The sequence below is a fragment of the Bos grunniens genome, chromosome 2 (genome assembly GCF_055505025.1).
Source record: "Bos grunniens cultivar Pamir isolate PY7600 chromosome 2, Bosgru_T2T1.0, whole genome shotgun sequence".
Lineage (NCBI taxonomy): Eukaryota > Metazoa > Chordata > Mammalia > Artiodactyla > Bovidae > Bos > Bos grunniens.
This window is the reverse complement of record NC_141166.1, coordinates 108,687,236-108,697,837: the sequence shown is the minus strand read 5'-3', so window position 1 is coordinate 108,697,837 and position 10,602 is coordinate 108,687,236. Positions and strand designations below refer to the sequence as shown.

The following is a 10,602-nucleotide window of genomic DNA, read 5'->3' as shown; positions in this document are numbered from 1 at the left end:
TTCTAGGAAGTTCGAGTTATGAATTTAGAAACTTAGAAACTCTCAAAGCATTGACCCATATATTCCAGGTTTTGAACACTTACCCTTTCCAGTGCTTTCTGTGGGGGCTCACATGCAGGGTATGTGATAGGAAGTGCTGGTCAGCTAGGAGCTGAGATCATGATCCAAGCAGTTGCTCTCACGTGTGGTCTAGAAAGATACAGCAGTTAAAGTTGGGTGGAATGAGTAGGGTACATTTCCTTTAGGCAATCCTGTGTGACTATTTCTCCTAATCAAGCTTTTGATTAAACATGACACATTGTGATTCTGCTCACTGGCAAAAACCTAAACTTCGCTAAACACAGATACTTGGCATTATTTATTTGGACAGCTCACATGCTCTGGCAAACAGGAGGGTTTACACTTCTTCATAAAATCAAGGGACTCATTTCATACAAACAAAATCTGTCCAGCGTCCCCTGTGCTCCGACTGTGGTCAACTTGCAGAGATCTAAAATGGAAGGACATTATCATCTCATTTTAATGTCCATATATTGTTCTTATTTGAACAACCTGGTTTTCTGTATATAGGACAACTTTCAGAGACACTTCTAGACTGTGTGTGAAAACAATCTTTTTCCAAAAAATTATTCTTGGAAAGTTAACCCATTTTCCTATGTGTTACATATCTTGCTGCTGCTGCTAAGTTGCTTCAGTCATGTCCGATTCTGTGCGACCCCATAGACGGCAGCCCACCAGGCTCCCCTGTCCCTGGGATTCTCCAGGCAAGAACACTGGAGTGGGTTGCCATTTCCTTCTCCAATGCGTGAAAGTGAAAAGTGAAAGTGAAGTCGCTCAGTTGTGTCCGACTCTTCGCGACCTCATGGACTGCAGCCTACCAGGCTCCTCTGTCCATGGGATTTTCCAGGCAAGAGTACTGGAGTGGGGTGCCATTGCCTTCTCCCATTACATTTCTTATATGCTGGTAAATATGGTAGCTCTTCATGCCTCTTCATGTCGGAGTAGGTTGAAGTAGTAGTCTTTTGGGGAAGAGTCAAGAATTCCCTCAAAAAACAAATCTAATCCCATATAAAATCCTAGCATAGGAATTTTTTTTTTTCAATCAGAATTTTCACTCATCTCAACAATGCACCTGTGACCTGTTTCATGTTAAGCAACATACTTTCCTGGTTAACCTTCCAAAGTTAAGTTGGCAAGCAGAATCTACAAGTAATTACAGAGATGGTGAAAATAACCAATTAGCACTGGAGGGAGGACTTTGCCAGAAATTAGGATTCATATTTGACAGTAAATGATCTGAGGTCTTTTTTTGCCCTAGAGATATATTGGATAAGAGAAGCTATTGCTTAGGCCCATTGAATTTGTTATAGTAAAGTCATGATCAGCTTAAATTTATCCATACCTACAGTAGAAGTATAGAGAGCATACTTCTGGCTTATCCAAAAGTGGCTTTATCCAACTATGATACAATTAAAGGAACTCAAACATACCCTCATTTTTCTGTTGCACACATTTGTCTAATCTACCCATTTCATACTCTCACCAGGATATTAAAGGGCAGGGTTGGGCGTTAAGTGGTGTGCCAAGGTGGGTGGTGCTAAAACATACCCTTCGGGCCAGAATGTCCCAACCTAGAAAAGAGGTCTACCACTAGGCAGAATTGCCATAATCAGATGGTTTTCAAGTGACAATTTCCATTGCATATTGGCATGAACTAAAATTTTAAGTAATGAGGTTTGATCATAAGAGTATTCCCTTTAAGTGGATAAAATACTTCCTGGAGTTAGGTATTTAGAATGTGTACTACCAAGAATGAGTAAACTGTTTAATGCATATAAAGAGTGGAGACTGTAAAGGCATATGTTTAAAATATGACTAAATGACTGACTCCCTCAGGGACCTGAGATACAATATCAGTTAACACCCAAAACATCACAAAAAAGGAACTGGCACTCCACTGGAATAGACAAGCCATAAAAAATAGCAAAAAGTACCTGTTTCCAAAATGTCTCAGTGATTGCCTCAATGCTTTTTTACCAGAGAGAAAAAGCATGGTCCAATAACAATGCTGCTTCTTTACCTGTCTTCTTACACCTTATTCAACAACCCTAACCATGGCTAGTTCAGACACCTAAGAACAGAAGACAAATTGGCACAATTAGCTTATCAGGTACTGTGCATCTATGCCAAGCCAATGGATGCTTGAAGAAAAGTACATAATACTTCCCCTACATGAATTACAGCCTACAAAATGAGCATCATTAGCTGAAGGGGTTTATTGAACCTGTATAATTTAGCTCATAACTCAAAGGGCAAGGAATATTATTAAGAATTACACTCTTATGCTATTATTTGAATTTGTTACAGAATGAAGAAAGGTCAGTAATAGAATAACGATTCCTGTAGTGTATTTATCGCTTATGTAGAATACTGGCTTGAGAAACCAAGATTTGTATTTTATCACAGAAAAAACCAGCTTATTGTTTAGGTAGACCGTTCAGTAAACTAATGAGTCTATAAGAGGAGGAGATCAAGATGGTGGAGTAGGAGGACATGGAGCTCACCTCCCCCCATGAAGACATCAAAAATGTGAGCAGTTCTCACTGGAAACAAACTAGAGACTGGCAGAAGGAGTATTCAGCATCCAAAAGGCTGTAAGAAAGATCCACACAGAGTCGGGATCAGGAAGGGAAGAGAAGCAATCAGGGCAGGACCTGTGCCCCTGGAGGGGAACACAGAAGAGGAGGGGGCTTACACCCTTCCTGGGGAGTGAGGAGTTTGAACCATGTATCAGACACCCCATCCCTGGGATCCAACACTGGAAGGAAAAGTCTCATGGCAGGTTTGAATATCAGTGAGACTGACAGTGGGGCTGTCAGAAACCTAGACCACTCTTAAGAAATGCACACACACTCTTACTCCCTCAACGAGGCAGAGGAAGCAGACTGAAAGGACCCCAGACTTTGCCTGGTTTTCTGTAACTGCCCTTGTGCAGGCCCAGGCCAAGCTGAGCACCCACCGTGGTTCCTCTTGCTCTGCATAGCAGCAAGCTCCATACTAAGCTGCAGAGCAGCTCCATACTAAGGCAAAGGCTACGGCAGCCAAGGTGAGTGCCCAGCTGTCAGGAACAGAGTCGGCTCAGACCTGGCAAGGCATCCACCCTGGTGGTCACAGGGGTGAAAGGTCAGTGCTCTGGCCAGAGGTGGGATCACTCCAGCACATGCTGTGGCCCCTCTTGCTCCACAGCACAGCTTCCCACTAGAGCAAAGGCTGCTGCTGCTGGAGAGTGCTTTGCCATGGAGGATGGTGCCAACCTGGATCCAGCACTGTACCTGAATAGGGAGAGGGTGACCATTATCGGCACCTGCAGAGGCAGCAGTCTGGAGCTCTGACTGGCATGCATGGACCGTGCCAACTCACACCCTGGCCTGCACAGGGCACATGCTCCAACAGTGCTCCCTTATGGGGCAAAGGTGCCACTGCTGGGAGGGGGAGAGCACACACTGAGGGAACAGAAGCAGCTCTGACTTGACCCTCGGGGCTTCTGGTGTAGCAACTTTGGACGCGCTCCTATCCCTTGACAGGATGCTGTTGGCTACTGAGCAGAGAAGTCCCCCTCTCGCATCTGGCTCTAGCTCTAACCCTCCCCCATCTCTGCCATCTCCAGCTCCACCTCCTAGCAATAGTGATCACTGCCAGCCTACCCAGAGGAGAAATGTGACTCGAACGCACTTCAGACACAGCTCACCCATCAAAGCCACCAGGCACATGCAGACTGCACAAGGATGCTCCCACACAAGGACACCCCATTCAGGACCAGGATAGGTAACCTTTATCTAATTTCATAGAGAAAAAGATAAGCAAAATGAGAAGACAGAGAAATTTGTTTCAAATAAAAGAACAAGAAAGGGGAAAAAAACCCTGAAAACCCGAATGAAACAGATACACAATTTACTAGTTCAGAGAATTAGTAATAATGTTAACTGAATTAGGGAAAATAACAGATGAACATAGCGTGAACTATAACAAGGGACTGCTGCTGCTGCTGCTAAGTCGCTTCAGTCATGTCCGACTCTGTGCGACCCCATAGACGGCAGCCCACCAGGCTCCCCCATCCCTGGGATTCTCCAGGCAAGAACACTAGAGTGGGTTGCCATTTCCTTCCCCAATGCATGAAAGTGAAAAGTGAAAGTGAAGTCACTCAGTCGTGCCCGACTCTTAGTGACCCCATGGACTGCAGCCTACCAGGCTCCTCCATCCATGGGATTTTCCAGGCAAGAGTACCAGAGTGGGGTGCCAGTGCCTTCTCCAAACAAGGGACTAGAAAGTAAAAAAGAACCAATCAGAACTAAAGAATATGATAAATGAAAACACACTAGAAGGAATTAACAGCAAACCAACTGATACAGAACACCTGATCTGGAAAATAGAATAATGGAAATCACTCAATTAGGATAACAAAAAGAAAACAAATTTTTGAAATTAAAACAGTTTAAGGAACATTTGGGACAACATCATGTGTATCAACATTGGCATTATTAGGGTTCCAGAAGGAGAAGAGAGAGCAAAAGGGGTTGAAAATGTATTTAGTGAAGTTATGGTTGTAAAGTTCCTGAATCTGAAGAAGGAAACACATCCAGGTACAGGAAGAACAGAGTCCCAAACAAGATGAATCCCAAAAGATTCACATCTAGGCATCAAAATTAAAATGGCAAAAGTTAGTGAGAGAATTCTAAAGACAGCAAGAGAAAAGCAAGGAGTCACATACAAGGCAACCCTCATAAGGCTATGAGAGATTTTTTCTGCAGAAACACTGCAGGCTAGAAGGGAATGGCATAACATGTTTAAAGTGTGGAAACGGATAATCTCAGCAAGATTATCATTCAGAAGAGATAGAGTTCATCAGTACTAAACCAGCCCTAAAAGAAATGTTAAAGGGTCTTTTATAAGTAAAAAAGAAAAGGTTACAACAAGAAGAATCTATAGGAAAGGAAAAATCCTACTAAGTAAAGAAAAATTCATAGTAAAGATTGTGGATCAACCACTTTAATAAGCTAGGACAAAGATTGAAAGAACTGTAAAATCAACTATAACTACAAAGTTAAAAGATAAACATGATGATATAAAATATGGCATCAAAAATACAAAACATGGGGGAGGGGAGTAAAAAAACGTAGATCTTTTAGAAGGTGTTTGAAGTTAAATGACTTTAAAACAAGTAGATAATAGGTACATATCAACATATATGAGCCCCATAATAATCACAAATCAAAAACCTACAGCAGATGCACACAACCTAAAGTGAAAGGAACACAAGCATACCATTAAAGAAAATCATCAAACCATAAGGGAAGAAACTAAAAGAAAAACAGAACAGAGAAGAACTATAAAACAACTGGAAAACAATTAACAAAACGGCAGTAAGTACATATCTATCAATAACCATTTTTAAATGTCAGTTGACTAACTGCTCCAATTAAAATGGCTAATTAGATTAAAAGATAAGATATACTGCTTACAAGAGACTCACGACAGAGCTAAAGGCACACAAAAAATAAGGAGATGGAAAAACATATTTCATGCAAATTGAAATGACAAGAAAGCCACAGTAGCACTAGTCATACCAGATAAAGTAGACTTTAAAGCAGTCTACACAATTAAAATAAATATAAATAAAACACAGTCTACAACAAAAGACAAAAACAGAAGGACATTATATAATAATAAAAAGATCAATACAAGAAAGGAATAAAACATTTGTGAACAGCTATTGTAAGAGCACCTAAATATATAGAGCAAATATTAATGGACATAAAGGGAGAAATTGACAATAATGCAATAATTGGGGAAGATTTTAATACCCCACTTACATCAGTGGATAGATCAACCAAACAGAAAACCAATACAAAAACAGTTGCTTTTTTCTTAAATTTTTTTTAACATTTAATTTTATATTGAGGTGTAGCTGACTAGCAGTGCAGTGACAGTTTCAGGTAAACAGTGAAGGGGCTCAGCCATACACATGCATGATCCATTCTCCCCCAAACTCCTCCCAGACTTAGAGAACAAACTTATGGTTGCCTCTACACACTGCTATATTTAAAATGGGTAACCAAAAAGGACCAACTGTATAGCACATGGAACTCTGCTCAATGTTTTGAGGCAGCCTGGGTAGGTGGCAAAAACAGTAGTTTAAAATGACACATTAGACTAGCTGGACTCCATAGATGTTTACAGGGCATTATATCCCAAAACAGCAGAATATACACTCTTTTTAAATGCATGTGGAATGTTGCCCAGGATATATCATGTCCTATGCTACAAAACCAGTCTCAATAAATTTAAGAGGATAGAAATTCTATCAACCATCTTTTTCCTGACCACAATGGTATGAAACTAGGAATAAATTACAGGAAGAAAAATGGGAAAAACACAAACACATCAAGACTAAACTACATGCTACTAAATTAGATAAGTGATAAGGACCTACTGTATAGCACAGGGAACTCTAATCAATACTCTAATGGCTTATAGGGGAAAAGAATCTTAAAAAAAAAAAAAAAGAGTGGATACATTATGTGTATAACTGATTCACTTTGCTATACACCCAAAACTAACACAACATTGTAAATAAACTACACTCCAAAAAATGAAAACAAAACTCCAGACCAAGTAATGAGTACATGAAGAAATTTAAAAGGAAATCAGAAAATACCTTAAGACAAGTAAAAATAAAACACAACTTTCCAAAATCTATTCGATGGCAGCAAAAACAGTTCTAAGAGGGAAGTTTATAGTGATACAGGCCTACCTCAAGAAACAAGAAAAATTAGAAATAAACAACCTAATATAACTTGTAAAGTAATCTGTAAAAGAATAAACAAAGCCCAAAGTCACCAGAAAAAAAAAAGAAAAAAAAAAAAAAACCAAAACAGTTTCAGAGAGAGAATGAATAACAGAGAAACAAAAAAATAATATAGAGGCCAAAAAAAAAAAAAAAAAAAAAAAGATCAGTGAAACTAAGAGCTGTTTTTTTTTTAAAAGATAAAATTCATAAGTCATCAATAAAAACACAGGATCCAAGTAAACTGAAAAAGAAATGAGTCAATATAATGGAGATAAGATGGGTAAGTTTCTAGAACTATACAATCTTCCAAGATGATTGTAATCAGGAAGAAACAGACAATCTAAACAGATCAATCAATAGTAGTAACCCAATTAAAAAATACCTCCCAGCAAACACAAGTCCAGGATCAGACAGCTTCACAGGAGAATTGTACCAAACATTTATAAAAGAAATACCTTTCTCAAACTCATTTTTGAGACCCTCATACCAAAATCAGTTCAACATCCCTGATGAAAAGAGATGCAAAAGTCCTCAAAGAAATATTAAGCAAACTGAATTCAACAATACATTACAAGGATCATACACCATTATTAAGTTGGATTTATCCCAAGGATACAAGGGAGATTCAAGCTCCACAAGTTAGTCAATGTGATATGTCATATTAACAAACAGTTAAAATCATATGATTATATCAATTGTTGCAGAAAAAGTATTTGACAAAGTTCAACATCTATTAATGATAAAAACTCTCAACAAAGTGGGTATAGTGGGAATGTACCTCAACATAATAAAAAACAAACCACATTATACTCAATGGTGAAAAACTGAAAACATTTTTTCTAAGATCAGGAACAAGGAAAGGATATCTACTCTTGTCACTTTTATTCAATATAAGAGCAATTAGGCAAGAAAAATCTAAAAGGCATCCAAATTGGAAAGAAAGAAGTAACACTGTCACTATTTGAAGATGACATAATACTATATATATGAAACCCTAACAAAAACTATAAGAACTAATAAATGCATTCAGTACAATTGCAGGATACAAGACATACAGAAGTCTGTTGTTTTTCTATACACTAATAATGAACTTCCAGAGAAAGCAAGAAAATAGTCCAGTTTAAAATCACATGAAATATAATAAGGCACCTAGAAAGAAACTTAACTAAGGAAGTGAAAGGCCTATGTTCTGAAAACTAAAACATTAGGGACAAGTTGAAGATGATACAAAAAAATTGAAAGATATTTCATGTTCATAGATTGGAAGAATTAATATTGTCAAATGTTCATACTAACCAAAGCAATCTACAGATTTAGCGAAATATCTATCAAAATGCCCAGGGCATTTCTCACATAAGTAGAACAAATCATCCTAAATTTATATAGAACCACAAAAGTCCCCAAATACCCAAAGAAATGTTGAGAAAAAGAACAAAACTGGAGGATCACACTCCCTGACTTCAGACTATACTTCAAAGCTATAGTAACTGAAACAGTATGGTATTGGCACAAAAACAGATGTATAGATCAAGGGGACAGAATAAAGAGCCCAGAAATAAACTCACACAGTTTGGATCAATTAATCTACAACAAAGGAAGCAAGAATTTACAATGGGGAAAAGACAGGCTTTTCAGTAAGTGCTGCTGGGAAAACTGGACAGCTACATGTAAAAGAATAAATTAGAGTATTTTCTCACATCATATACATAAATAAACTCAAAATGGATTAAAGATCAAAATGTAAGACCAGAAACCATAAAACTCTGAGAAGAATACACTGAACAATCTTTGACATAAACAGTAATATTTGGATCTGTTTTTAAGGTGAAGGAAACAAAAGCAAAAACAAACAAATGGGACCTAGTTAAACTTAAGAGCTTTTGCAGAGCAAAGAAAACCATCAACAAAATGAAAAGTCAATCTACTGAATGAAAGAAAATATTTCCAAATGACATGCCTGATAAGGAGTTAATATCCAAAATATATATGAAGAGCTCATACAATTAAATATTTAAAGAAGCAATTAAAAATGGACAAAAGATTAGAACAGACATTTTTCCAAAGAGATATATGGATGGCCAACAGGTACATGTAAAGATGCTTAACATTGCTAGTCAGAGAAATTCAAATCAAAACCACAATGAGATATCACCTCATACCTGTCAGAATGGCTACCATCAAAAAGTATACAAATTACAAATGTTGGTGAGGATGTAGATAAAAGGGAACCCTAATATAACATTGTGGGATGATAAATTAGCGCAACCACTAATGGTTGTGCATATGGAAACCATAATGGATATGCACTATGGTGCATATCCAAAGAAAACAAAACAATAATGTGAAAAGATGCCTGTTCATAGCAGCTTTATTTATTATAATAGCTAAGATATGGAAGCAGCCTAAGCGTCCATCTATAGATGAATGGATAAGTGGAATATTAGTCATGAAAAAGAACAAAAATTTGCCATTTGTGGCATATGGCATTTGTAATAACTTGGATGGATCTGCAGAGTATTATGCTTAGTGAGATATATAAGACAGAGAAAGACAAATACTGTATGTTATTCAGTTCAGTTCAGTCGCTCAGTCGTGTCCGACTCTTTGCAACCCCATGAATCGCAGCACGCCAGGCCTCCCTGTCCATCACCAACTCCTGGAGTTCACTCAGACTCACATCCATTGAGTCAGTGATGCCATCCAGCCATCTCATCCTCTGTCATCCCCTTCTCCCCTGCCCCCAATCCCTCCCAGCATCAGAGTCTTTTCCAATGAGTCAACTCTTCGCATGAGATGGCCAAAGTACTAGAGTTTCAGCTTTAGCATCATTCCTTCCAAAGAAATCCCAGGGCTGATCTCCTTCAGAATGGACTGGTTGCATCTCCTTGCAGTCCAAGGGACTCTCAAGAGTCTTCTCCAACACCACAGTTCAAAAGCATCAATTCTTTGGCACTCAGCCTTCTTCACAGTCCAACTCTCACATCCATATATGACCACAGGAAAAACCATAGCCTTGACTAGATGGACCTTTGTTGGCAAAGTAATGTATGTTATTACTTGTATATGAAATCTAAAGAATAAAATGAATGAATATAACAAAACAGAAATAGATTCACAGATATATGGAACAAACTAGTGGTTGCCAATGGGGGGAGAGAAAGCAGGAGGAGCAAAACAGGGGTAGGGGATTAGAGGTACAAATATTATGTATAAAATAAATAAGCCCCACAAGTATGCTGTACAGCACAAGGAATACAGTACAATATTTTATAATGACTTTAAAAGGACTACAGTCTATAAAAATATTGAATCACTCTTATACACCTGAAACATATAATGTAAATCAACTGTACTTAAATTTAAAAAGTAAATTAAAGTGATATAGAAGATAGAAGAAAAATACAAGCATGTCACATATTGGGATACCAATGCTATTGTGGCATATTTTGGGAAATGCCTGAATTTAGATACCACGCTCTTATTTTACCATTCTAAAATACTATATGAAGCTTGATCATATACATAATCAAATTTGATTCACATGTTAGTCCTGTGGTAATGTGTATTTTTACACTGAGGAACAATTTAAGATCTATTTCTTATTGTGGGCTGTAGTCAAAAAGATGAAAAGTCACTGTTTTAAGCTATTTTAAATATTTGTTCTTGATGTTACTTGCAGGCAAAATCAACTCTGATGAGCAATTTAAATCATCTCATTTAATCTCAAACTACTATATTGATTAGGTTTTAGTATC

The 10,602-nt window shown here is 37.9% G+C and overlaps 1 long non-coding RNA gene across 2 annotated transcripts in view; it reads right to left on the bottom strand.

Annotated features, from left to right (window-relative positions):
- Positions 1 to 75: 75 nt before the first annotated feature.
- Positions 76 to 10,602, bottom strand: part of LOC147378477 (uncharacterized) — a 97,845-nt gene continuing 87,318 nt past the window's right edge. Inside the window, exons 4-5 of one of the 2 annotated variants that reach the window (XR_015147238.1) lie at positions 1,995 to 2,131; positions 84 to 189 (exon numbers count right to left, since the gene is read on the bottom strand). This is a non-coding gene — a long non-coding RNA (uncharacterized LOC147378477). Of the gene's footprint in view, positions 190 to 1,994; positions 2,132 to 10,602 lie in introns of both variants that reach the window. The other variant, XR_015147239.1, reaches the window with a different exon arrangement.